Source organism: Biomphalaria glabrata, chromosome 5 (genome assembly GCF_947242115.1).
Source record: "Biomphalaria glabrata chromosome 5, xgBioGlab47.1, whole genome shotgun sequence".
Classification (NCBI taxonomy): Eukaryota; Metazoa; Mollusca; class Gastropoda; family Planorbidae; genus Biomphalaria; species Biomphalaria glabrata.
The window spans coordinates 52,973,080-52,997,895 of NC_074715.1; the positions used below are offsets into that span (position 1 = coordinate 52,973,080).

Here is a 24,816-nt window from a genome sequence, read left to right on the forward strand (position 1 = left end):
CGACATAATGGGATGAACGTGTTATTGTAGTGAGTTGTGTCTTGTTTCTATCTAGATTCTAATCTTCTTTCAAGTTGATTCTATGTATTTATTGGCCTCCTTCAGTCGTAGAACGACCATGGTTCATCTCAGAGCACACTTCCTCATGTGGCTGTGGAGCCCTATTTCGGAGAGATACTCCCGTCCACAAATATCACAGGTTAACGTGGGTTTTGCTTCGATGGTAGAGGAGCTGGCCATTTTTCAGATTGTAGGTCTTTCTTCCTGAGCTCAGACCCATGTACTTTCACTGTCCATAGCTTTCTTGGTCACTGTCTCTCTCCATCTGTTACGGTCTATAGCTATGTCTTCCCAGTATTGATATTCACTGATTTGAGGTCACGTTTTATTACATCTATGTAACGGAGGTGGGGGCGACCAGTCTTTCTAGGTATATTTGTAAATAAAAGTTATATTCAAGTTTAACTCTGTTCAGGTTTATTTCAAACTTATTTTACTAAGAATGTAATACTAAATGCCTACAACGGTTTAGTTGTTCTAGATGCTTGGAGCTACAAAGACCAAGCAGCAACACTATATTTTCATTATACATGACTAATTTATGACATGAATTCACCCTGACCTCAGAAATCAGCTAAAAATCATTGGTGCCAATAAATTCAAATGAATTACAACATCACCTGCCACTAGTAAAGGATCCCAGATGTTATTGATTACAAATTACTGGTTAAGCCATTGCTTTTAGTTAGAAGCTAAGCGAACTTAATTCTAAGTTGAATTCAATTTGGGAAAACACATTATCGTATGCTGTTCTAAAGAAACTAACCATTTCTAGACATTATTTACAATAATACGTACCTAAGTAAACTAAAAATGAAACATTTATTAAAAGATGATGGTAGAATTACAAAGTTAGTAACCGGTAGGAAATTTCTTTTATAGTAATCTTGACATTATTATCAAGATAGTCCATGGTCGTGGATGTGCTGACCATTACCAGGTGTGAATATACGGTCGTTGGTTTGTTTGTAAAATGTTTTACATGTTTCGGATGTTACTTCAGAGTTGAAGATAATTACTTCCTAGTCCAAACCTCCCACAGGACGACAGGGGATGGGAGCGGGCAGGGTTTGAACCCTGGATCATCGATAAATCTGAACGACAGTCCAGCGCGCAAACCGCACGACCAGGTTTGTAGTACAAGCTAGTAAAACTAAATTGTTGTAGGTGCATAGGGTTAGGAAGGTCAAACTTGAATAAAATTTGAACTTTTACTAAAACATAAATGTTTTCATGCTAGATCTAGATTTAGAAGTTTAATAATAAGTCGACAGGTAGAGCATCTAAAACTATATCATCAATGAAACGTAAACAACCATGTTTTGTTTATGTTCAAACTAATGTCGATAGGGGCGGAAGCCCAATGCCGACCAATCATTTTGTCGGAAATAATAAGATACTATAAATAAATATATTTTACACTCTCGGTGACCACGGGTTTCCGTTCAAAGCCGAAACACTATTTATATTATTTCGGAGATACGGTTATTTTAGGAAAGTGTAAGAAACGACGGTTTCATTGATGCCAAATATGCCTAGGTCGAATATGACTACTCAAAAGTATTCGATGCGTTACCAAGGGTATTATTTACATGTAGATTCGGAATTAGATGAAATAAACATTATACATGCTCTAGAAAAATGACTAAAAACAATATTTAAAGTTAAAAATTACATATTTCAATGTTCAAAACTTGTAGATAAATGGATAAACTTTCAAATAATGAAATAAAAAAAAGTTCGATTTTTTAATTTTAAATATCGATATTTTGCTTCCTAGTGGTGGTCCTCCTCCCCTTAATTACAAAGCTTACTCTATTTGTCTGTCTGTATGGTATAAATGTGTACACGTTTTTTCTCCGACACCCAATCTTGAAATTAATTATTTTACCTGACAACACAAGAATCTCTTTATTTCCCCCGCACGCACTCTTCGATCTGGTTAATACTTTAAACCATTGTTTATTGTACCTAACGAAACATGAATCAATAAACAAACAAGGTTACAAAAGACAGTGTGTGTGGAAACACAAACTCAAAATCAGTCCCCAAAGTGGTCCACCCAGGCAGGTAAAAAGGCAGGTTCCAATTTTTTTCATAGACAAATGACAGAGAAGAATGGAGAAAGAAGGTTGACAGATCTTGTGTGGTGCCCCAGTGGTCCAGCAAACCAAAAGGTAATTGAAAGTGAAGCTAAATATGAACCTGGCCTAACTAATGTCTTATAATGAATGTATAATTCGGAAGCCAAGCGCTTAACTATTCGACCACCGCGCCCCGTATGTTTGGCTTGCTTACATATACTTACAATTCAGTGCATTCAATGTTTTTTATATTTATTAAACGAGCAGACGAAGGTCCATAGTTCTAATTGTTTTTTAAAGGGGCAACCTCTTATTCCTCAAAAAAAAAAAAAAAAAAACACTTTAAAAAAAAACAACAGATTACGACTTACGTACATTGTTCTATGGACGTATTATGAACATCTACCTATTAATTGTTGTTTAAAATTATGTCACAACTTATATGTATACTAAATCGTTTTGTTTTTTTTTTCATCTTTTTTTTTTTATGATTTAATACTTGTGAATTAAGGTAACTTACAAATAAAAACATATTTAAAAAAAAAAAAATAAATAAAAAAAAACAAAAAAAAAGCCCACAAAAGAGGCAAGATGGCCCATAAAAGAGGCATATAAAGCCCAAAAAAGAGGCAAAGAAAAGAGGCATAAAGCCCAAGGATTCCTATGATGATAAAGCTAAAACTGAATAGCGCAAATTCTGAGGTTTCCTTTAAAAAAAAAAAAAAAAAAAAAAAAACATTTTTTTGTGTAAATATAGTAGTTAGTATGACAGAACATTTTAAATTAGCAATACAAATGTAAAAAAAAACAAAAACAATTTTGACAAAAAAAAAAATTGCAACCAGTTTACTAATAAAGAACATTCTGTGTTTGCTACTATTAATAGTGAATAGTTGTAAAAGTGGTGTATTTTTATGAAAAAAGACTGCTTCAGTGGGTGATTTATTTGCTTTCAGAAAAGAATAAATTTGTCGTTGCATCAGAACTATGAATGGTCTAAAATATTTTGATGTTGGATTTTCAAAATCTTTTCTAGTTTACGATATCTCAATTGGACGGACGGATAGACATTCCACACTAACTAATAGCGTCTTTTCTCCCTTTCGATAGCAGTTAAAAATTATGCCCAATTAGTCAATTAATTATTGATAATTAATTATTTTGTTTGATATAGAAAAAGGGAAATAACTTTTACATTATTAATAGATATAGTTTGAAGCGCGCTGTTCTCCCCTTTTAGATAAGCTTTTTTTCTTTTTAAAGGATGTTTTTATATTTTGTTTGTTTAGAGTTTGCTTCGTCGAAGCAAATAATAGAATAGACGCCAATAATAGAATATGCATCCTCTGTTTGGGACCCCTCAACTCAAGAAAACATTAAGAAACTAGAACAGACACAAAATAGAGCAGTGCGATTCATAACAAACGAATATTCACATTTGACTAGAGTAACACCTTTAGTGAAATCACTAAATTTAGAAAGCCTTCAGGACAGAAGGCTCAAAAGTAAAGTAGCAATAATACATAAAACACTGAACCATAATCTTCAAATACAAAAACAAAATTTAATAAAATACTCTGAAAGACACAAAGATAAAGGCACATTCCTCGTCCCATATGCTAGGACAAATTTGTACAAATACTCCTTCTTCCCTAGTGCTATTAGAGCATGGAATGGGTTGCCTGAGCTAGCCAGGAAAACCAGTGACTTGGCAGAATTTAAGTCATTGGTTAATATGCATGACTAAATGCATGACGCGTAGGACGTAGGACGTAATCATCTTCTTTTTTGAAGTAACGTCTGTATTATATAAGATAAGAAGATAAGTGTTGGAATAGCCGTTATGTAGTCTGTCGAGTTTCTTCCTGCCCTACTTACACAATCTGTCTTTTGATATTAATTTCTCTCTACACTGTTTTCTAATGTCTCTCTCGGTCTATATATATTAACCTTTGCCTTCGCGTACCCTTTAGTCTGATTGGGCTCTAAACATTCTTCTTCTTCTAGCCAGCTATATTGATGCTGAGCTATCAGCTCTTTTGCAGACTGTGCCAAGGAAAAAAAATTGTGATGTTTCTTCAGTTGTTCAGCACTGCCGTACAGGGTGTTGATTATGTTGGGCTGTAGTTGAAGAAGGGTCTGCCTAAGGTGGATTAGGGAGGGGCATTCAAAGAGGAGTCTCTTAACATGATCCGTGGAGCATCTTTCTTCTCTGTTTTAAGGACTTAGATAGAATTTCTTTCAATGTCCATTCTTTTATATTGTTTTCTTTCGACTCTTTCTCGGTCTGCCTCTTCTTCTGTTCCTGGTTCTGTTCCCCGAAGGAAGGTCTTCGAGAGCCATACGGACTTACTGGTATGGTCGTAAGGTTTTAGTTTCCTTTTTTTAAAAATATAATTTAAGGTTGTGTAACGAATGTTAATACTTGCGTGGGGGCGCCAACGGCACGTCATGCCTGGCAACAGGCGAGTATCTCCAAATATCTGGTTCGCCTTGGTCCTAAACTTGTTGCCATTTCAGTCCAGTTTGGGACTCTTCCGCCCTGGCCGGTGACTTTAGACGCCAAGACCTTTCGCCAAGTGGGGCCATGTAAATCCAACTCCTCACTTAGTTTGGTCAGCTAGCTGAAGTGGTTTTTCCGGGGCATGGTGCCAGGAGCCACATATTAGAGATTTAAATGTTGGACGGGAGTCAAATGACAAAATAAACAATGTTGAGACTGGTGAAAAATAAACGGTGGGTAATGTTTGATTTTGATTTTAGGCACATCGGCACAATTTAGGCTATGTCTAGCCCGGTGGGTAATGTTTGATTTTGATTTTAGGCACATCGGCACAATTTAGGCTATGTCTAGCCCGGTGGGTAATGTTTGATTTTGATTTTAGGCACATCGGCACAATTTAGGCTATGTCGAGCCCGGTGGGTAATGTTTGATTTTGATTTTAGGCACATCGGCACAATTTAGGCTATGTCTAGCCCGGTGGGTAATGTTTGATTTTGATTTTAGGCACATCGGCACAATTTAGGCTATGTCTAGCCCGGTGGGTAATGTTTGATTTTAGGCACATCGGCACAACTTAGGCTATGTCTAGCCCGGTGGGTAATGTTTGATTTTGATTTTAGGCACATCGGCACAATTTAGGCTATGTCTAGCCCGGTGGGTAATGTTTGATTTTGATTTTAGGCACATCGGCACAATTTAGGCTATGTCTAGCCCGGTGGGTAATGTTTGATTTTGATTTTAGGCACATCGGCACAATTTAGGCTATGTCGAGCCCGGTGGGTAATGTTTGATTTTGATTTTAGGCACATCGGCACAATTTAGGCTATGTCTAGCCCGGTGGGTAATGTTTGATTTTGATTTTAGGCACATCGGCACAATTTAGGCTATGTCTAGCCCGGTGGGTAATGTTTGATTTTAGGCACATCGGCACAACTTAGGCTATGTCTAGCCCGGTGGGTAATGTTTGATTTTGATTTTAGGCACATCGGCACAATTTAGGCTATGTCTAGCCCGGTTTGTAATGTTTGATTTTGATTTTAGGCACATCAGCACAATTTAGGCTATGTCTAGCCCGGTGGGTAATGTTTGATTTTGATTTTAGGCACATCGGCACAATTTAGGCTATGTCTAGCCCGGTTTGTAATGTTTGATTTTGATTTTAGGCACATCGGCACAATTTAGGCTATGTCTAGCCCGGTGGGTAATGTTTGATTTTGATTTTAGGCACATCGGCACAATTTAGGCTATATCTAGCCCGGTGGGTAATGTTTGATTTTGATTTTAGGCACATCGGCACAATTTAGGCTATGTCTAGCCCGGTGGGTAATGTTTGATTTTGATTTTAGGCACATCGGCACAATTTAGGCTATGTCTAGCCCGGTGGGTAATGTTTGATTTTGATTTTAGGCACATCGGCACAATTTAGGCTATGTCTAGCCCGTAGGTAATGTTTGATTTTGATTTTAGGCACATCGGCACAATTTAGGCTATGTCTAGCCCGGTGGGTAATGCTGGAATATATGTTATCTTATATGATACAGACGTTAATTCAAAAAAGAAGATAATTACTTCCTACGCGTCATGCATATTAACCAATGACTTAAATTATGCCAAGTCACTGGTTTTCCTGGCTAGCTCAGGCAACCCATTCCATGATCTAATAGCACTAGGGAAGAAGGAGTATTTGTACAAATTTGTCCTAGCATATGGGACGAGGAATGTGCCTTTATCTTTGTGTCTTTCAGAGTATTTTATTAAATTTGGTTTTTGTATTTGAAGATTATGGTTCAGTGTTTTATGTATAATTGCTACTTTACTTCGGACTCGAAGTCAAGCCTTATAATTTTATATATATATATATATATATATATATATATATATATATATATATATATATATGAGAGAGAGAGAAAGAGAGAGAGAGAGTATATGTGTGTATGCTTGCTAGAGAGAAACAGTAGAGTTGTGTATTCTTTGATATCTTTTAATTTTTACATTTTCTCAGTCTAAGTGTCTGATAATGCACAACTTCTGGACTAGCTTGGATGGCGGTGTGCATGGCAGGGTTAAAACAATATTTTAAAATATAAAACTTAAAATAACTTGAATAAATTCTTTGTGAACAAAGCTATATATAACTTTTATTACAATAACAAATATGGCATGAGATGAAACAAGAAAAACATTTTAAAAATACTTTTCTTTTTTATTTTAAAAGTCAATACCTCCATTACACAACTTAAAATAAAACAAAATATTTTTTAAAAAATATTTAAAAATTTGGATTAAACCGGGTATCAAACTCGTGATTTCGACACCTGTTAGCTTTTTGATCCGAAAGGTTTGTATTACTAACTATTTATTGCTACCGTCATTACAGTATCTGATTTTGAACTCTTAAAGGGTCTAGTCTAGATTTAGACATGCTTCTAGATCTAGACTATAGACGTTATGTGTATTAGATTTACATTGACAAATATGCAACGCTTAGATGATCTATTAATAAAGGTAAAGCAACTTTAAATTTAAAAACACAACTGAGTTATCGGTACACTACGACTGAATACGCCATGTTTTTTTTTACTCCAATTTAGAGCCAAATTTAAATTTATAGCATTTATACTTTGAAAAATTATAACGCTCAAACTAGAGTTTTTTCCAGTGTGGCCAACGAGCTAGTAATTCTTTTCTCAGAGATATACATCAACTGTTAAATTTTTAGGAAAAAAGCCGCATCCCTAAACAACTTCTGTAAGGCAAGTTAAAGGAAGGGAAGCGCTCACAAGGCGGACAAAGAAAACGCTTCAGGGACACCCTTAAAACTTCTCTAAAGGCGTTCAGCATAAACCCAGCCACCTGGGAGACAGAAGCACATCACAGAGCATCCTGGCGTCGCGCTGTGAAAACTAGCGCACAAATTGCTGAGGAAAAGAGAACAACGCCGGCAGAAGACCAGCGTCAAAGAAAACAAAAAGCAAGGCCAATGACACCAGCTCCAGCTGGAATAACCTGCCCAGTGTGCAGCCGATCATTCCGGGCTCACATAGGTCTCACCAGCCACATGAGGAGGCACTAACCCCCAGTGCAGAGCCCTCAGCCCCCTGGATGACAAAACTGGGCATCATGGAACCATAATTGACGAACTGGTGAGCTGGAAGGGGGGTTAAATAGAGTTATTGTAATAGTTTAAATTTGTTTGAAAAAAACAAACCTCACAATAACGTCTTTACTTTCGGGCATTCTGAAACCGTCTGGCGTACCCAAGACTACTTACGACAATGCGCCTTATCTTGCATCATTCACACTGCATAGCCACCAACCAATCACTAACCTCTTCTCAACATCACCATAGAAACACACACATACACACTCGATAACAATAGTTTTAAAAAAATAACTTTAATGCCAGATAACTTATTAAATGGACAAAGGATGGCTGCCTCGTCGTGCGGTTTGCACGCTGGACTGTCGTTCAGATTTATCGATGGTCCCGGGTTCAAACCCTGCCCGCTCCCATCCCCCGTCGTCCTGCGGTAGGTTTGGACTAGGAAGTAATTATCTTCAACTCTGAAGGAACATCCGAAACATGTAAAACATTTTACAAACAAACAAGCACACAAAAAATAATAATTTGTTCATATTGGCCTATATTTGTTCAAGTATTTACACCAACGGATAATTTTTAAAAAATGTAAAATACCTTTTCATGATTTTTTTTTTTAATGATATCTTCAGCTGTACACATGAGGTTACATATGTATAGCTTTAATCCAGATAACTAACTAATCGACAAAACATATATATAAACTCATTTGCAAAAAAGTTTTAACATAATTACATTTAAATCCAAAAGTATTTTATTAAGAAAAAAGAATATACATATATATTGTTGTAAACTTGGTGGAGACACAGATGGGGGTAGTGCTCTGTGTTTTTAGCCTACCCAAATCGCCACAGTCCAGCGCAGGACGAGCGGTCAACCGTGACCAGTGACAGTACACGCCAGTTCGGCAAGGACCAATGTCGTAAATACTACGCAGTACGCACGCAAGTCACGGGCGAAAGTGATCAACTGGAGTGGTCAAGAAGGTTCGAGTAGGCCAGTAGAGACACTATATAAGAGCGAGTGTCAGAAAGACGGGACTTCACGTTACCTCGCAATGTGACCAGTACGAGGCGAGAATCCAGCACGGTGTGTCAAGTCAGGCGGAGCAAGACTAGGTTTTTGTAAAGACAATTGCGATGTATTTGAAATTAAACTGATTGATACTTTGGAGCCCTGAGTTGTGAGGTTCTTTAAGTTCGTTGTGTCGTGCGGTGCAGTTTAAAGAGAGCCTGGATAGTAGGAGAGATGTAACAATATATATAGGGGCCTATATATATATAACTCATTTTTTTTTTAAAAGTAGTAACATAAGTAGAAAAAAATATTAAAAATCCTCTTTTAAACCTTGCGAGCTAAGAGGCAGATGATGTAAAGGTCACCTTTTTCTGTAGAACAATTGCATTGAAATCAAAATATTAAGAAAAAGAATAATAGATATGTTTATGTTTTATAATGTTAACACATCGTCATACGAGACTACATTTTGTTTTTAACATCGCTTTAAAAATATAAAAAAATATTATATAAAATTACATAAATAACTCATTCAATAAAAAGTTGTAATATAATTGTATTTTAACACAAATGTTTTTTTTTATTTATAAAATAATAACAAATAAATCGTAAAGTTCCCCTTTCACACATTCTTATCTATAGGGCAGGTAATCCAAAGATCACGTGTTCTGTTTCTCTGGCCTATGCTTAATGAGTGTGTCATGTGACAGTAGAACGGCCAACCGCCTTTACTTTTCGAGCCCTGGACCCACTGGTTCGGAAGTCAAGCGCTAACCTCTCAGCCTTCTGTTAAGTCAGGGTCTACGTTTTCACCATGTCTTAGTTTCCATACCAAATAATCACACAACCGAAATATCACAGCCGGTATACATTAAAATGTAAATAATGTAAATAATGTAAATAATTCTTTCAGGATGGTGCAATGTTATTTTTTTATTTGTATTTTTTCATTATTTACAATTGACTATTTTAAGCCAATATTTATTTTGATTTCTAGTTCCGTAGTTCCCATGGACGGGCCTGCCAGTGAGAGAGGTTCTAAACAAGGCAAAAAAAAAAGGGAGGAATGGAGAAAGACGGTCGACAAGTCTTGCCTGGTGCCCCAACGGTCCAACAGACTAAGGGATAGGTAAAGGTAAAGTCCCTATGTGTCAATGTTTCTTGTCAGCTTATAGTTGTCATTATTTTTTAAATAAATACAAATATATCTTTGTTATAGCAGTAAATAATCACAATATGAAAATATAAATAACAAGTACAGACATTTGTAAAGCACAGTAACTTGAACTGGTCAAAGATATTTAAGTAGTAATTTGAAAATGAAAGAATATAATTTCAAAAAAAACAAACAACTACCGATGTACATAGCTTCGGGTACAACTCAAACTTTTCTTTAAAGATTGAATAAAATTGCATTAATTTAATATATAAAATTGGAAGTAAGGTGTATGTATGTATTTATATATGTATCTATGTCCCGCATAGAAATCAAAACCGCTTGACCAAATCTGAATAAAACTTGGCAAAAATGTTTCTTGGATCAGGTCAGAGACCGTAGTGTAAGTTTAATTTCTTTCCTACATCCGGAGGACCATAAAATTGTTTCAAAATTACCTGAATTCATCTTTATTAAAGAACAAAACTTTCGACAAATCCGGCGTTTTAAATATGTAATATTTCGGCTGAATGGGTAAACTTTTTTTTTACAATCTACTTTTTTTTTTTTTTCGTGGCAGAAGTAAAAAAAAAAAGGGGCATTCTCCGTGTTTGTCGTAGCTCTAAATGTATTCCACTAGATCAGTAATACACTAATTAAGGCAGCAGGCCGAGGGTCACATCCGGCTAGTTAGATCTAAATTCTGGAGGGTTATCAATGCTAAGAAAACATTATTTGTTGACTCAACAGGACTCAATGCGACAAATCTTTGAAAAGCAAGTATACTTATTCAGAGAGGATAGTGGCTGTCACCTGGTATATATATATTGTCAAACTCAAATTTCAAGTGACACAAAAGGAACTAATATTAGAATCAAAACAGGTTAAAAAAAAAAAAAGGACACGTTTTGTATAATATGTTTTCATAAATAGGAATGTTGCTTTTATCTTTTAGCGGATATACAGTGTTCAGAAATCTTGATTTTCTTTCACAAATATATTTACAATAAGCCATGTATATATAAGTAGGCCCTCGTTTCTGAACATCTACAGGTATCAGATCTAGAATTAGTTTACATGTAAGTAAACCAGGGTTTATCAAACTTTTATTGGTGACGCCTCTCTACCTCTATCCAAACCACTAAAAAAAATACGTTCGAGGCCCCATTTAGTTACTCAGAAATAAGGGCTCGGGAAAAGTGCAGTAAACAGTCTAAGAAGATGTAAGCGATGTTCCGTCACCAAGAGTTATCCTGTGCCCTACTTCGGAAATTCCTAACATCTACACAACGCACTACTTCTCCTCCTAGTAAGAAGAGCGCAGATTAAATAACTTTGGGAAAATTAATTGGGCAAGCCGATAATCAAGAGACGTATTTGGAGCGCTGAAGTCTTAAATAATTTCTTTCAATGACGTTATGAACCGATAAGGGATGGCTGCCTGGTCGTGCGGTTTGCGCGCTGGACTGTCGTTCAGATTTATCGATGGTCCAGGGTTCAAACCCTGCCCGCTCCCATCCCCCGCCGTCCTGAGGGAGGTTTGGACTAGGAAGTAAACTATCTTAAACTCTGAAGGAACATCCGAAACATGTAAAACATGTTACATTTTAAATATATGTAGACGTCTCACGCAATATCAATGAGAATATCTTGCTTTTAAGATGAAACGAGGTCATTTAATTTAATACGTTTATATTTTAAATGTTTGACATGTTTCGGGTGTTCCTTCAGAAGCCAAAATAATCAAATTTTTAAGTCTAAACTTTCCACAGGACAAGAAATGGCAACTGATTTGTTAGTCCTTGAAAGAATGAACCTCTTCTTGTGCCCCCTTGTCATGACGTCGCGTTCCCTCTGTTTTCGGTTAAAAAAGTATTACAAGGAATCTCAAACCAAATCTCAGTGACTTTGATATGAAAAAACAACAACATGGGTTATCATCTCTAAATTATCCACACAACACATTTTTATATTTATAAATAAGTTAAGCTAAAATATAACATAAAGTATAAGCATATATTAACATGGATTCCATCTCTACACTGCATAATTCATACTTAAATATGTTTTTAAGAAGTAAATGTATAATAATATCGAAAGGACCTTTCTAACTTATTGCTTTACTGCGCTAAGGTATCTTAAATTCTACAGTGCTACACTAACTAGGGCAATATCGAAAAAATGTGCAGGTACAAAGGTTTTGTACTTGTCATAGGATAAAAAGTTCGCCAATCACTTGTGTCCACAATTATAATTTATTTCTAAATGTTTTTGAATAAATTTAGCACAAGGGTTCTCAAACACTTTGCTGCTGACATTTATGGTGCAGAACTGTCGCCCTTGACATCTGAAAAAAAAAAAAAACACACAAAAAACTGGAGAGTAATAAAATTGTTCCTAATTTTATTTCTGTGTTAGTCTAATACAAACCTTGAGGAAAAAAAATATATAAATAGCTACCGTTTTGGTGTATTAGGTGTAAGCACATTTTTACAAAGTATTAATGATTGCTTTAAGTAAGATAATTTTTTAACAGACGTTTTACAAAGGTTGTATTAACTCACTCTGTCAGGTATGTCTGTCTGTCTGTCTGTCTGTCTGTCTTGTAAAAAGAATCTACACGTTATCCCCCCTCCCCCTACTAAAGTTCGAATCAAGTTGAAAATATGCATTAGTACTTCTTGTGCCTAACAAAACAAGAATCACTTTATTAAAAAGTCATGATCTAGTTAATTAACTATTCATAATTAATTAATTTGTTCGGTATCGATCGAGGGAAAGACAATGCCGTAGTGGTTAGTTTAGTCTCTAGAGCAGCGGTTCTCAGCCTTTTAAGCTCGCGACCCCTTATTACAATCCCCAACTCTGACGCGACCCCCCCCCACACACACACACACAGATACAGCAATAGAAGAATAGACAATAAAAATCCATATTTTCGATGGTCTTAGGCGACCCCTGGCAAATCGTCAATCGACCGCCAAGGGGGTTGCGGCCCACAGGTTGAGAACCCCTGCTCTAGAGGAAGCTTGATCCCTCAAGTTCGAATTTATGTCTTACAATTTTTTTTCTTTTACAAAGCTTATATCAACTCCGTCTGTCTTTTTGTAAAAATAAATACAATGGAGTCTGAGACTATAAACGGAACAGACCAGAATTATTGCTTTTGTTTAAAAATTTTACATATTAGAAAAAGTAAAAACATGAATTGAAAAACTGTTTTTTGTTTCATTTTCGTTTTAAAATTGATTAACAGGAATAACTCATATGCTAACTCTGCTTTTATAGCTGTATAAACAATCTAGTGTGGAGTCATGTGACCAACTTACAAGTACGAGACATGTTTCCGGGCTGTCTTGTCATAGCAAACAATGTCATTGTGTTCCGGTTCGTGATTACAATTTTGCCCGAAGAATCCATATCGGGCTGAGGTTACATTTATGGAGCCTTCATGGCAGACTAGAACTGTTTGCATACCTTCGCATGCCCAGGCTTTTTTGTCGGCTGAAAAAGAGAGAACCAGGAAAACGTTTAAAGATTGCTGTGATTATAACGCAATGCGCTGTGACTGATTATAAAGTAATGCGGGGAGGGGGGGGGTTGAGTTTAGAGGTAAAGCGCTTGGCTTCTGATTCAGAGTGGGGGTCTGGTGAAGACTTGGATTTTTAATTTCTGAATCATTAGGGCGTCTCTGAGTCCGCCCAGCTTTAATGGATACATGACGTAAGCTTGATAAAAGTAAAGGCGGTTGGCCGTTGTGCTGGCCACATGACACCCTAGATAGCCGTGGGCAACAGAAACAGATGACCTTTACATCATATGCCCTATAGATCGAAAGGTCTGAAAGAGGAACTTGGTGATTATAATACAATACAAATGACCTACGATGGGATCAAAATGCAACAGTATCTCAAAAGAAGCATAAAGAAGGAATAGAAAAAAAAAGGACATTAAAAAAATATTGCTGGAACTCTTCGGCCAAAAAAATGCAGGAAAATGACATTTGGTCTCTCGCCATAACACTTTGAGAATTTAATGAATCTGATGATAACTTTCATGAAACAAGAACAAAGCCATTTACTCCTGGAAATAAAAACTTAAAGTTGGATAACTCTAACGCTAAAGTAAAGCAGAGTTACATTCCTGGAATATACAGTTACGACTCCAGTTGTTCGCTGACTTTTAACAAGTAAGTGGCTCTACATAAGCCGCTGAAAAAATGTAAGACTTTCGAGATGGTATGAAGCCAAGATTCGTCTGTTCACGTCAGATATTCTCTAATACTTGATAACATAAACAAAAGGCCAAAAGCGCATCCTAAGTTAGTAAATTAAAGTAGAAGTTACCCTTTCCTTGCGGTCTATGGGGCAGATGATGTAAAGGTCATCTGTTTCTGTGGCCTACAGTCCTCACCAGGATTCGATCCCGGAACCCCCATTTCAGAAGTCAAGTGCTTTACAACACAGCCACCGCACCTCCGATCGTAAGTAAACATAAGAACAAAAGCCTAAGCACATCAAGAGGCTTTATTGTGTGAAAAAAACTCTGAAGCTATTTATTTCTTTTCAATCAAACTCTTCAGACGTATGTGGACGTATGCTGTAAGTGCCCTAAGGCCGCACACGAACCAGTGCTCTTGAACTTGGCTTGGCCTTGCTACCTATGAAGGGGGCTTCTCCGACATCCCCCTTTCACCTGTCAGGGGGAGGTATAGTTCGTCCATCGTGGTTCGATGATGACCACTTTGTCATCCAGGGGGGCTGAGGGCTTTGCACTGGGGTTTTATGCCTCCTCATGTGGCTGGTGAGACCTATGTGAGCCCGGAATGTTCGGCTGCACACTGGGCAGGTTATTCCAGCTGGAGCTAGTGTCGTTTGCCTTGCTTTTCTTCTCTGGCGTTTTTCTTCTGCCAGCGTTGTTCTTTTTTCCTCAGCAACCTGTGCGCCAGTTTTCACAGCGCGACGCCATGAGGCTCTGTCATATGTGCCTCTGTCTCCCAGGTGGCTGGGTCTATGCTGAACACCTTCAGAGATGGCAGGGGGAGGTATGGCGAGAATGAATGTTAGTTTAATATTTTGGTATGATTGTTATATCCCCTTGTTATGAATGAGAAGTGTTGCACGTGTTGTGATTAAGTCTTCGTTGAATGTGTTAGAGAGTGTGTTAAGTCAGTAAGGTCTTGCTCCCGGTCAAGGAAGGTTGGACGTTGCTTCCTGGACTGGTGTTTATATATGTATATAGCATGAAAGTCGATGGACTGATGATTGTTGATAAATAATATTTGAGAGTTGATTTCATTATGTGCTTATTGAATATTAAAGTATTATTCGTATTTCAATGGATATCTATAGTTGGAGTTTCAGTGTATCTAGTAGTAATTGTATCTAGTAGTAATTGTATCTAGTAGTAATTGTATCTAGTAGTAATTGTATCTAGTAGTAATTGTATCTAGTAGTAATTGTATCTAGTAGTAATTGTATCTAGTAGTAATTGTATCTAGTAGTAATTGTATCTAGTAGTAATATGAGCAACAAAGCCAATTATTAAAAAGTGTAATTGAGTATTCATACCCCTAACGAGCCAAGTCAAGAAACACAAGAACAAGAGCCAAGTATATATAATTAGACCTCCCGGTCCACAACTGAGATTGGACCAAAGCGCTCTGAGCATGCTATAAGCATGAAAGTAGCGCTATATAAAAGCCATAATTTATTTCATTTATCAAATCCTTGTCCCGATAGCCCTTTATAAGGAATGTGTTCTGCTGTTTCTTCGTCCTAGGTGCACTGGCGAAACTGTGTGTAGTAGTTTTTCGGAAACAGTCCGAAGTAAAAAAAAACAAAAAACAATAGGACAACGGCTGTTCCGCACGATGAAGTTGCCATACCGCATCCTTTCGGTCTGGTCTATTCAACTGCATACGGAGCTCACGGTTTTAATCGTAAGCGTATCTGCATATATAACTATGTACCTTAAATATATTACCAAACTGAAATATCTACAATACTTTTTTTTAGCACCCCTGAGGGTGGGGGCCGGGGCATCGTGTCCCCTCTGCAGCCCCTTACTATTTATAAGTTGGGTAAATATAAAAGCGGTTAATCGTTGAACATCACAATGAAACATAGGCTTATAAATAATCAGTATTTAATAGCACTACAATACAAATAACCTTAGAATATAGTACTAAACGAAAAAATCTACAATAATATTTTTTGTCTCAACCCTGAGGGTAGCAGCCGGCTTCGTGCCCCCTTTACCCCCCCCCCCCAATCACTATATAAGTTTGGGGAAAATAAGATCGATTGATCGTTGAACATCACACAGAAATATAGGCTTATACATTTTTAAGTATTTAATAACAATAGAATACAGATAGCATAGAACGTATTACCAAACAATCATTTTTATTTTATAGCACCCCCGAGGGTGGCTGCCGGGGCTTCTTGCCCCCTTGTCACTCCTCCCTACAGAAGTTGGGGAAAAATAAGAGCGGCTGTCCTTTGAACACCACATAGAAATATAGGCTTAAGAATAATTAGTATTTAATAACAATAGAATACAATTAAATTTAGAATGTATTATCAAACTGAAATATCTACAATAATTTTTATTTTTTTGGCACCCGTTAGGGTGGCAGCCGGGGCTTCGTGCCCCCCCCCCCTTGCTCCCCCTCACTATATAAGTTGGAGAAAGTAAGAGCGGTTGACCATTAAATATAAATAATAAGTATTTAATAATAATACAATACAAATAACCGTAGTATGTGTTGGCAAACGAAAACATCTACAATAAATTTTATTTTTTGGGCACTCCTGAGGTTGGTAGCAGGGGGGGCTTCGTGCCCCCACCGCCTGCTCCCCTTGACTACGCCTCTTTTTTTCCTAACCTATAATGAATTATGCATATTTTTAAAAAATCATGGGTTCAAAATGATTCGTCTATTTCTGTGCGCTGTTGTCTTAAGGAAGCACGCTAATGTGAAACGAAATGAGGTAAATCTGTTCTTTTCAAGCAGGGGTTCTCAACCTGTGGGTCGCGACCCCCTTGGGGGTCGATTGACCATTAACCAGGGGTCGCCTGAGACCATCGAAAATATGGATTGGTATTGTCTATTCTTCTATTGCCGTATGTGTGTGTGTGTGTGTGGAGGGGGGGGGGGTCGCGGCAGAGTGGGGGATTGTAAAAAGGGGTCGCCGAGCTTAAAAGGTTGAGAACCACTGTTATAAAGCAAATGGTTTTTTGGGGGGGGGGGGGGGGAAAGAGTTGAACAACTTTCTGTACTAGTTAAAATATAATTATATTCATCCTGCCACAACAAAGCCGCGTGGTATGCATTTGGAAGCCTAGAAAAAACATGATTACAAAGAGAGTTTGTGTTTTTAATTAAACTCAGATGCAGCTCCCTCCCTCACGTGTCATTTATTTGGCAAGTAATGCTGATGAAACCGTGGGTTTTAATATTTTCAGCGTGAGTATCAGAAATTAAAAACTACAAACAACCAACAATTATAATCATATGTCACTTTAAAAAAAAATGAAGGTTTGTTAAGGGGCGTATCTTTTCTTTACTGGCCTCTAAAGTTCCGAACATGACTTTTGTTAAACGTCTTGGTTCACAGGTCTATACGACGTGGCAACGAGATATTGGTCTAAAAGGCCCACTGGTTGTGACGTTTCATGTCAGTGTTCAGGCCTTTTATAACGAATGGTCTCGGTCTAACACACTAGATGGGCGGGGCCTAAGTGATATTTTTTGCACACGAATTATGGCGCATTGATTTAATTACGATATCAATACAGGGAAAAAAAATAGTTGTATTTCATTAGCCTCTGAATCACAACGCAATTAGTCAGCGATTGATTTGGCAAATTAAAACAAAGGCTCAGCGTGGGTGTGTTCAGTCTATTGCACAATTCATTTATCACCGGACTCCAAAACATTCGCATTGTTATTAATAAAAAAATATTCGAATCGTTTATCGCTTACATGGCAGCGCACTTGTTTGTGCAATCTCAAACCCTGTCAATGTATTTTTGTCTTCAGTTTTTTCTCATTCGTGATTCATCATATCGATCTAAAACTATTGAACGTCACTGTTGTGTAAGATGTATGCCCTAAGCCAGTGGTTCCCAAATTTTTTCCTTAACGGAACATTTCGCACATTCTGAGTATTCAGCGGAACACTTTGCTAATTTTTTTTTTTTTTTTTTTTTTACAGAAAATAACTTACGTGATTCCCTACTAGTGAATTATTCCAGTAGTTCTTGGGACACCGATGCATTGTTCGCGGAACACGGTTTGGAAAACACCTCCCAAGACGTTTTTGATAAGGAGCAGTAACTGCGATGGCTATGTTAACCCCGAGACAATGCATTATTCAAACAAGCCACTTGTCATATTTAATAAGCAAATTCTTTTTTTCTAAACAAAGCTTATCTTAGGGTAAGAATCGCAAAAGTAGTGACATCTTATCTTCTTATCTTATAAAATGCAGACGTTACTTCAAAAAAAAAAAAAAGAAGATGATTACGTCTTACGCGTCGTGCATTCAGTCATACATATTAACCAATGACTTATATTGTGTAAAGTCACTGGTTTTCATGGCTAGCTCATGTATAGCTCTAATAGCACTAGGGATAAAGGAGAGCTTGTACAAATGTATCTAAATACCAAAAGAATAAACTCCTTTTTTTTTATCAAACGATATTAAGTACTTACTAGTCATAGAGCGAATAGTTGTTTTTTTTTTTTATTATTTACTTATGTATTGTCATCGGCTGTGATTATTTATGTAAAATTTCAACTTAATCCGAGAATGGGAAGTGTACAAAATATAAAGAAAGAAATAACTCCACATATACAGCCACGTCTCTCAATAAGTAGAATTTGTTTCGCTTTTTCGAGACCAATCAAAATAAATTGTTTCTAATAATTAATTAACTAATTGTTTGTTTGTTTCCTCTTTAGTGATTCGTGTTTTCTTTGTGGTGGTCGAATGGTTAAGCGCTTGGCTTCCGAACCTGATGTCCTGGGTTCGAATCCCGGTGTAGACTGGGATTTTGAATTTCAGGATTTTTAGGGCGCCCCTGAGTCCCACCCAACTCTAGTGGGTACCTGACGTAAGTTGGGGAAAGAAAAGGCGGTTGGTCGTTGTGATGGCCACATAACACCCTGCTCGTTAACCTTTGGCCAAAGAAACAGATGACCTTAACATCATCTGCCCCATAGATCGCAAGGTCTTAAATTTACTTTGATATAACTAATAATTGTACTAAGTTTCATGATCCGATAATGGGCTAGGGAGAAATAATAATAATAATAATCTTTATTGTCCGTATGGACAATATGTACAAAACTTATAACAGGCAGACATTCATACGGACAGACAGACATAGTTTAGTTGATTTGAGTTTTTAAAAGTTTTTTTTTAAAGAAAAGGATCAAGGAACCATTTGCTAACTATAATGCATTTCTCCAGCTCAGTAAACACATTACACAAGGACTGGTGGCAAAGTACTTGGTCGTGCGGTTTGCGCGCTGGACTGTCGTTTGGATTTATCGATGGTCGAGGGATCAAACCCTGCCCGCTCCCATCCCCCGTCGTCCTGCGGGAGGTTTGGACTAGGAAATAAATTATCTTCAACTCTGAAGGAACATCCGAAACATGTAAAACATTTTCACAAGTGGCTTGTACACGCCTCTGGCTGTAATTGTAGCTACAACCTCCTTCTGAGCTGAAGGTTAATTAGGCAATTACCAAGAGCATTTTCATTAGAAGATATATAATATATTACGTAATTATAAAATTATCTGTTAAAAAAATTCGTCTGCAATACATAAGATAAGATATTATATAACCTTGATAAACATGGGGCAAGGCTAATTGGTTCACGTCTGTTCACCATCTTACTGAGGCTGGTGCATCTTTACCTGCAGGTGTTCACTGTGTCTCAAGCTTTGCTTAATTAACAAAATAACATTCGTGCCAGTGGCGTCACTGGGAGGGGGGTGCGGGCCGGGTGAAACCCACCCAAGTGACGCCACTGATTCGTGCATCCTTAGCCACAATGGGGCCTCTGGGGAATGCTCTTTCCCATCGTTATACTTGACTTCAGAAATTCATTTTCTTGCCGTCTACAACGCACTAGTTCTCTTTGTATTGCAAAAATGAGTTCAAATAGAAAAACAATCCAAATATTAAACAAGGTTACGAAGACAGTTTGTGTAGAAACAGAAACTCAAAATCGGCCCCCGAAGTTGTCTACATAGAGTCTTCCCCAGGATTCGAACACGGGACTTCCGGTTCCAAGTGCTTTACAGCCACAGCATCTCCATATATTCATTTAGCGTACACTTATATTAAAAAAAAAAATTATTATTAACCTTATCCATACAATCAAAACTACTAACATGTTACATGTAATAAAGAGAAACTAAAAAAGTTGTATTCTTACGAAACGAAATGAACTTGCAACACGAAAAAAAATATTTCTTGACCTACTTTAAGTAGTGAGCTAGCTAGAAATGTCATGACAGACAAGGTCATTTTTTATTGATAGAATCTTTTTAGCTTTTTTTATGAATGTTTGTTACAAACAGCTGCCCAAATGGGATTTGTTTTTTTTTTTTTTTGTTTTTTTGTTTTTTTTGCCAATGATTTTATCAGCAGCATTTACGATCATATGAAGTTAACTTTATTATTTAATGTTCAGATTGCCATACCAGGCAGTAATATTAAAACTTAAAATATTGACGTGAGCGTGATAAAACATAGCCAAGGCCTTTTCCCTAACATTAAATGAGGCAATTTTTTTCAGTAATCGTAATCTTTGCTGCCCTTTTTTTTTTTTTTTTTGGGGGGGGGGGGGGGGGCTAATATAATCAGTATTTGCAGTAAAATTTAATTTATTGCTGAAGATAGTACCACGGCATATAAAAGTTTGTACTATTTTAATGGTCTCTCCAGCTACAGAAACAAGACCATTTTCCTTCTTTTCCCTACGAAATGTGTTAAAATGTCCCTCAGCAATAAGCTTTTTGAATCGACCCTTTTCCAAAGCAGTATTACAGTTTTATTTTAATAATAATAATAATAATAATAATAATAATCTTTATTATCCGTAAGGAAATTTGTCTTACAATTTGTGCATTACACCAAACAAAAAACATTATAACTATAAGAAACCAAAGTGTACATTCACACCAGACTCACTCATAATTTACATGTGACAAAGTTTATACCAGATTGTTCTTATTTAATGATTTGAGTGCCAGGGGAACAAAAGAGTGTTTGTGTCTGTTTGTCTTTGCTATCGGTGTCTTGTATCTCTTTTGTGATGGTAAAATCACAAAATCCTGACACAAAGGGTGATTCTTTATTTCGAGGATCTTGTTAGCTTTTTTATAGATGTTTGTCTCAAACAACTGCCCAAATGGGGTTTGTTTTTTGCCAATGATTTTGCCAGCAGCATTTAGGATTCTATTAAGTTTATTTTTATTTTTAATGCTCAGATTGCCATACCAGGCAGTGATATTGAAACTTAAAATATTGCAGATGTGAGCGTGATAAAACATAGCCAAGGCCTTTTCGCTAACATTAAACGAGGACAGTTTTCTTAGTAGTCGTAATCTTTGCTGCCCTTTTTTGCTGATATAATCAGTATTTGCAGAAGCCTCAGTACCTCCCAATGCTCGTCAGCCAAGTAAGGCAGTTCATCTAGGAGAGGGGTACTCTGACTTCAAACCCCCGCTGCCTTGCGGTACTGAGGCTTCAGGAGACAACCTCGAGGACAAATCAGGAGTGAAGCCCCTTAAGCGTTGGGAGTATGGATTGAACAACAGCAATAAAGGATTATTGTGTACTTAAAACAATATTAATTACGTTAACCTCGACTCCAGCCTATTGAAGAACGTTTTTCTTGTCTTTGAGGACCATATTGCAGCGAGGGTGGCTTGCTTGAAAGTTTTAGAGCCTCTAAGAAGGTCATTCAGTCCTGCGGTTGAAAGTCATTTTCCCCCCGCCTTCAAATAGCCCCACTAGTTATGACGTAAGTATACCATTCATACCACGTTGTCGCCCTTGATTTGCTGTTGGCTCTGACACATGCCAACCAGATTGAACAGTAAGTATTGGACTACGTCCTTATACTCAATAGGATCTAGCATGAACTGCGTAGTTGGGCTACAAATAAACCTGCTCCCCTGGTTTACACTACAAAAATGAGGACAGCACATGTTGAACGGATACAGGAAAGGAGAGGGGGTGGAGGGTGGCGAATGACTTATTGTTACAAGAGTTAATACAAGGTTTGTTCATTAGACGCAGAAAATGAACAATACGCTATGCGTTAAAGAGACTTCATTATTAGTTCAAGTCTATGCCTCTATTTGGACACTGAAACAAAAAAAACCTACGGTGTAGAAAGACTGTATCTTCAAACTCAAAAAAAAATACAAAGAGTCCAGCATATGGACAGCCACGGAAAACGTAAAATACCAATTTAAATAGTACAACAACATGACTAAATAATAATAATCATAATCATAGCTGTCACGTATCAGTTAAAGACAGTAGGTCGCCCACTTGACGCAGTTACGATGGAGCGTGTGGCTGTTGTCATTTCTCCGATTTTTCTAAGACATTTCTGTTCAAAAAAGTTCCTTCAAATGTGGTAATGTTGTGCGTGTAGTTTTTATTGCCCTTTTTATAGTATTTTCTAGGCGGCGCTACAATTTAGATGAAGCGTTGCCATGCCAACAAGTAATTCCGTATGTTTCCATAGTCGAGCAGTAAAAATTATCTAGGATCTTATTTAGTTTAAAGCTATTGAGTTTATATAGGAAAAATAGCCGCTGGGCTGTTGTCTTTGTTAGGGTTCCAAGGTGGTCTTCCTATGAGAGTTTGTTATCAATAGTGACGCCTAGATATTTATATGGCTTCACTTGTTCTATCGATGTAGTCTTTATCTGGAGTTCGTGTATCATCAGTTTTTTCTTTCTAAAATCTATTATAAGTTCTTTAGTTTTTGTGACATTCAGTTCTAGAAAGTTGTCGGTGCACCAGTTTGTGAACTCTTCTATCGAGCTTTAATTCTGAGTTTCGTCTCCTGAAATAAGACCGACTATGGCAGTATCATCAGCGAATTTAATGAGTTTAACTGTATCATAGATGCTTCTTATGTCATTAGTGTAAAGAGTGTATAGCACAGGAGAAAGTACACAACCTTGTGGAGCACCCGTACATAGTACTCGAGTTGACGATATGGTGTTGTTGACTTTAACATACTGGGGCCGTTGGGTTAAAAAAGTTTAGAACCCATGCTTGTACGTAAGGGCTGACATTTAAGTTACTCAGTTTGTTTATCATTAGATGTGGCAATATGTTATGAAAGCCGAGGAGAAATCTACGAAGAGGACTCGTGCATATGTTTTGGGTGTATCGAGAAACCTGAATTCAAACTCGAGTGCTAAAGCCTCCTCAGCCTTGTTAAGCCATTAAGGTAACTACTGTGTGAAGGAGCTGCTTATAAAAAATAAGTTTGACAGTTATTTAAAAAGGGGAATAATTCAACATACCACCTTATTTGTCCACTAAAATGTCATCCCCTTATTAGATAAACAAAATACAATAATTAAATACCAATAGTTAATTAACTGATTTGTTAATTTTTTATTCATTGATTCTTGTGTTGGCATGTAAAAGAAATAATTCTGCAAAAGTTTCAGCTTGATCCGACAGTGGGTGTGGGAGAAATAACAAGCACAAAATTTTAACCCAGACAGACAGACAGAATGAGTTGATAAAAGCTTTGTAAAAAGAAAAAGATGCATTTACTTACTATTAGCTTCTGCGAATGCTGCTATAAAATAGGTCAAGGTAATCAAAGCTAAGTAGGTCATCTTCTGCTTTATTTGTCCCTACTTTCACTTCTCAGTAATTCTAAGTTGTAATGTGACTTGATTTATTCTCGTATTTGCGTACTTTGTCTGAAATAGAATAGTATTTTAATAGAAAAAAAATTTAATAAACAAAAATGTATACGGTTATCATAGTCCCCCTTTCAGACCTTGTGATCTATGGGGCAGATGATGTAAAGGTAATCGGTTTCTGTGGCCTACGGTTAACGAGGGTGTCACGTGGCCAGCACAACGACCAATCGCCTTTACGTTCCCCAACTATTGTCAGGTACCTTTTAAAGCTGGGTGAACTCAGAGACGCCCAAAGATCCCGAAATAAAAAATCACAGGATTCAAACCCGGGACACCTGGTTCAGAAGCCAAACGCTTTACCTCTCAACCAATACGCCTCCTCATATGGTTACGATACGCCTCCATGATGGTGTGTATGTGCATGTTGCTGATGCAACCACGAGGAGAGTCTGTCGGATGTTTAGGTAGTTTAGGCTAAAGAGAATCTGATGAAATCCAGTAAGGGTCTTTCATATTTCATATACAAGTAATAAATGTTTGTAAAAATATTTCAGGTTTCGGATATTAGTTCAGAGTTGAAGAAAATCTTTCTTGGTAAAATCTTCCACAGGACGACGGACGATGGCAGTGGGTATCAGGGTATCTAGGTCATCTTTTTCTGTGACCCACGGTTAAAAATCAAGTCGTGTGGCCATCAAAAGGACCTACCTCCTTGTCTTTTTCCCGTGTCAATTTGAGCTAGGTGGAAGCCAAAAGATAAAAAAAAAAAAAAAAAAACATTTTTTCACCGGGATTCGAACCCGGAACCCCCGGTCAGGAGTTCAAGCGCTTTATGACTTAACCACCACTCCTCCTCCTGGGGAGGGGGGTGTTCAATTTTGATGCAGCAATCACAGTTTGTGAACAGAATTAATAAAATATTTACATAAGGTAAAAAAAAAAAGTTTAACCCTAACAGGA

At 37.2% G+C, this 24,816-nt stretch overlaps 1 long non-coding RNA gene across 6 annotated transcripts in view; it reads right to left on the reverse strand.

Annotated features, from left to right (window-relative positions):
- Window positions 1-6,769: 6,769 nt before the first annotated feature.
- Window positions 6,770-24,816, reverse strand: part of LOC106078911 (uncharacterized) — a 37,943-nt gene continuing 19,896 nt past the window's right edge. For all 6 annotated transcript variants that reach the window (XR_008778090.1, XR_008778092.1, XR_008778095.1 and 3 more), the window contains exons 2-4: window positions 23,766-23,913; window positions 13,253-13,427; window positions 6,770-12,270 (exon numbers count right to left, since the gene is read on the reverse strand). This is a non-coding gene — a long non-coding RNA (uncharacterized LOC106078911). The remainder of the gene's footprint in view (window positions 12,271-13,252; window positions 13,428-23,765; window positions 23,914-24,816) is intronic.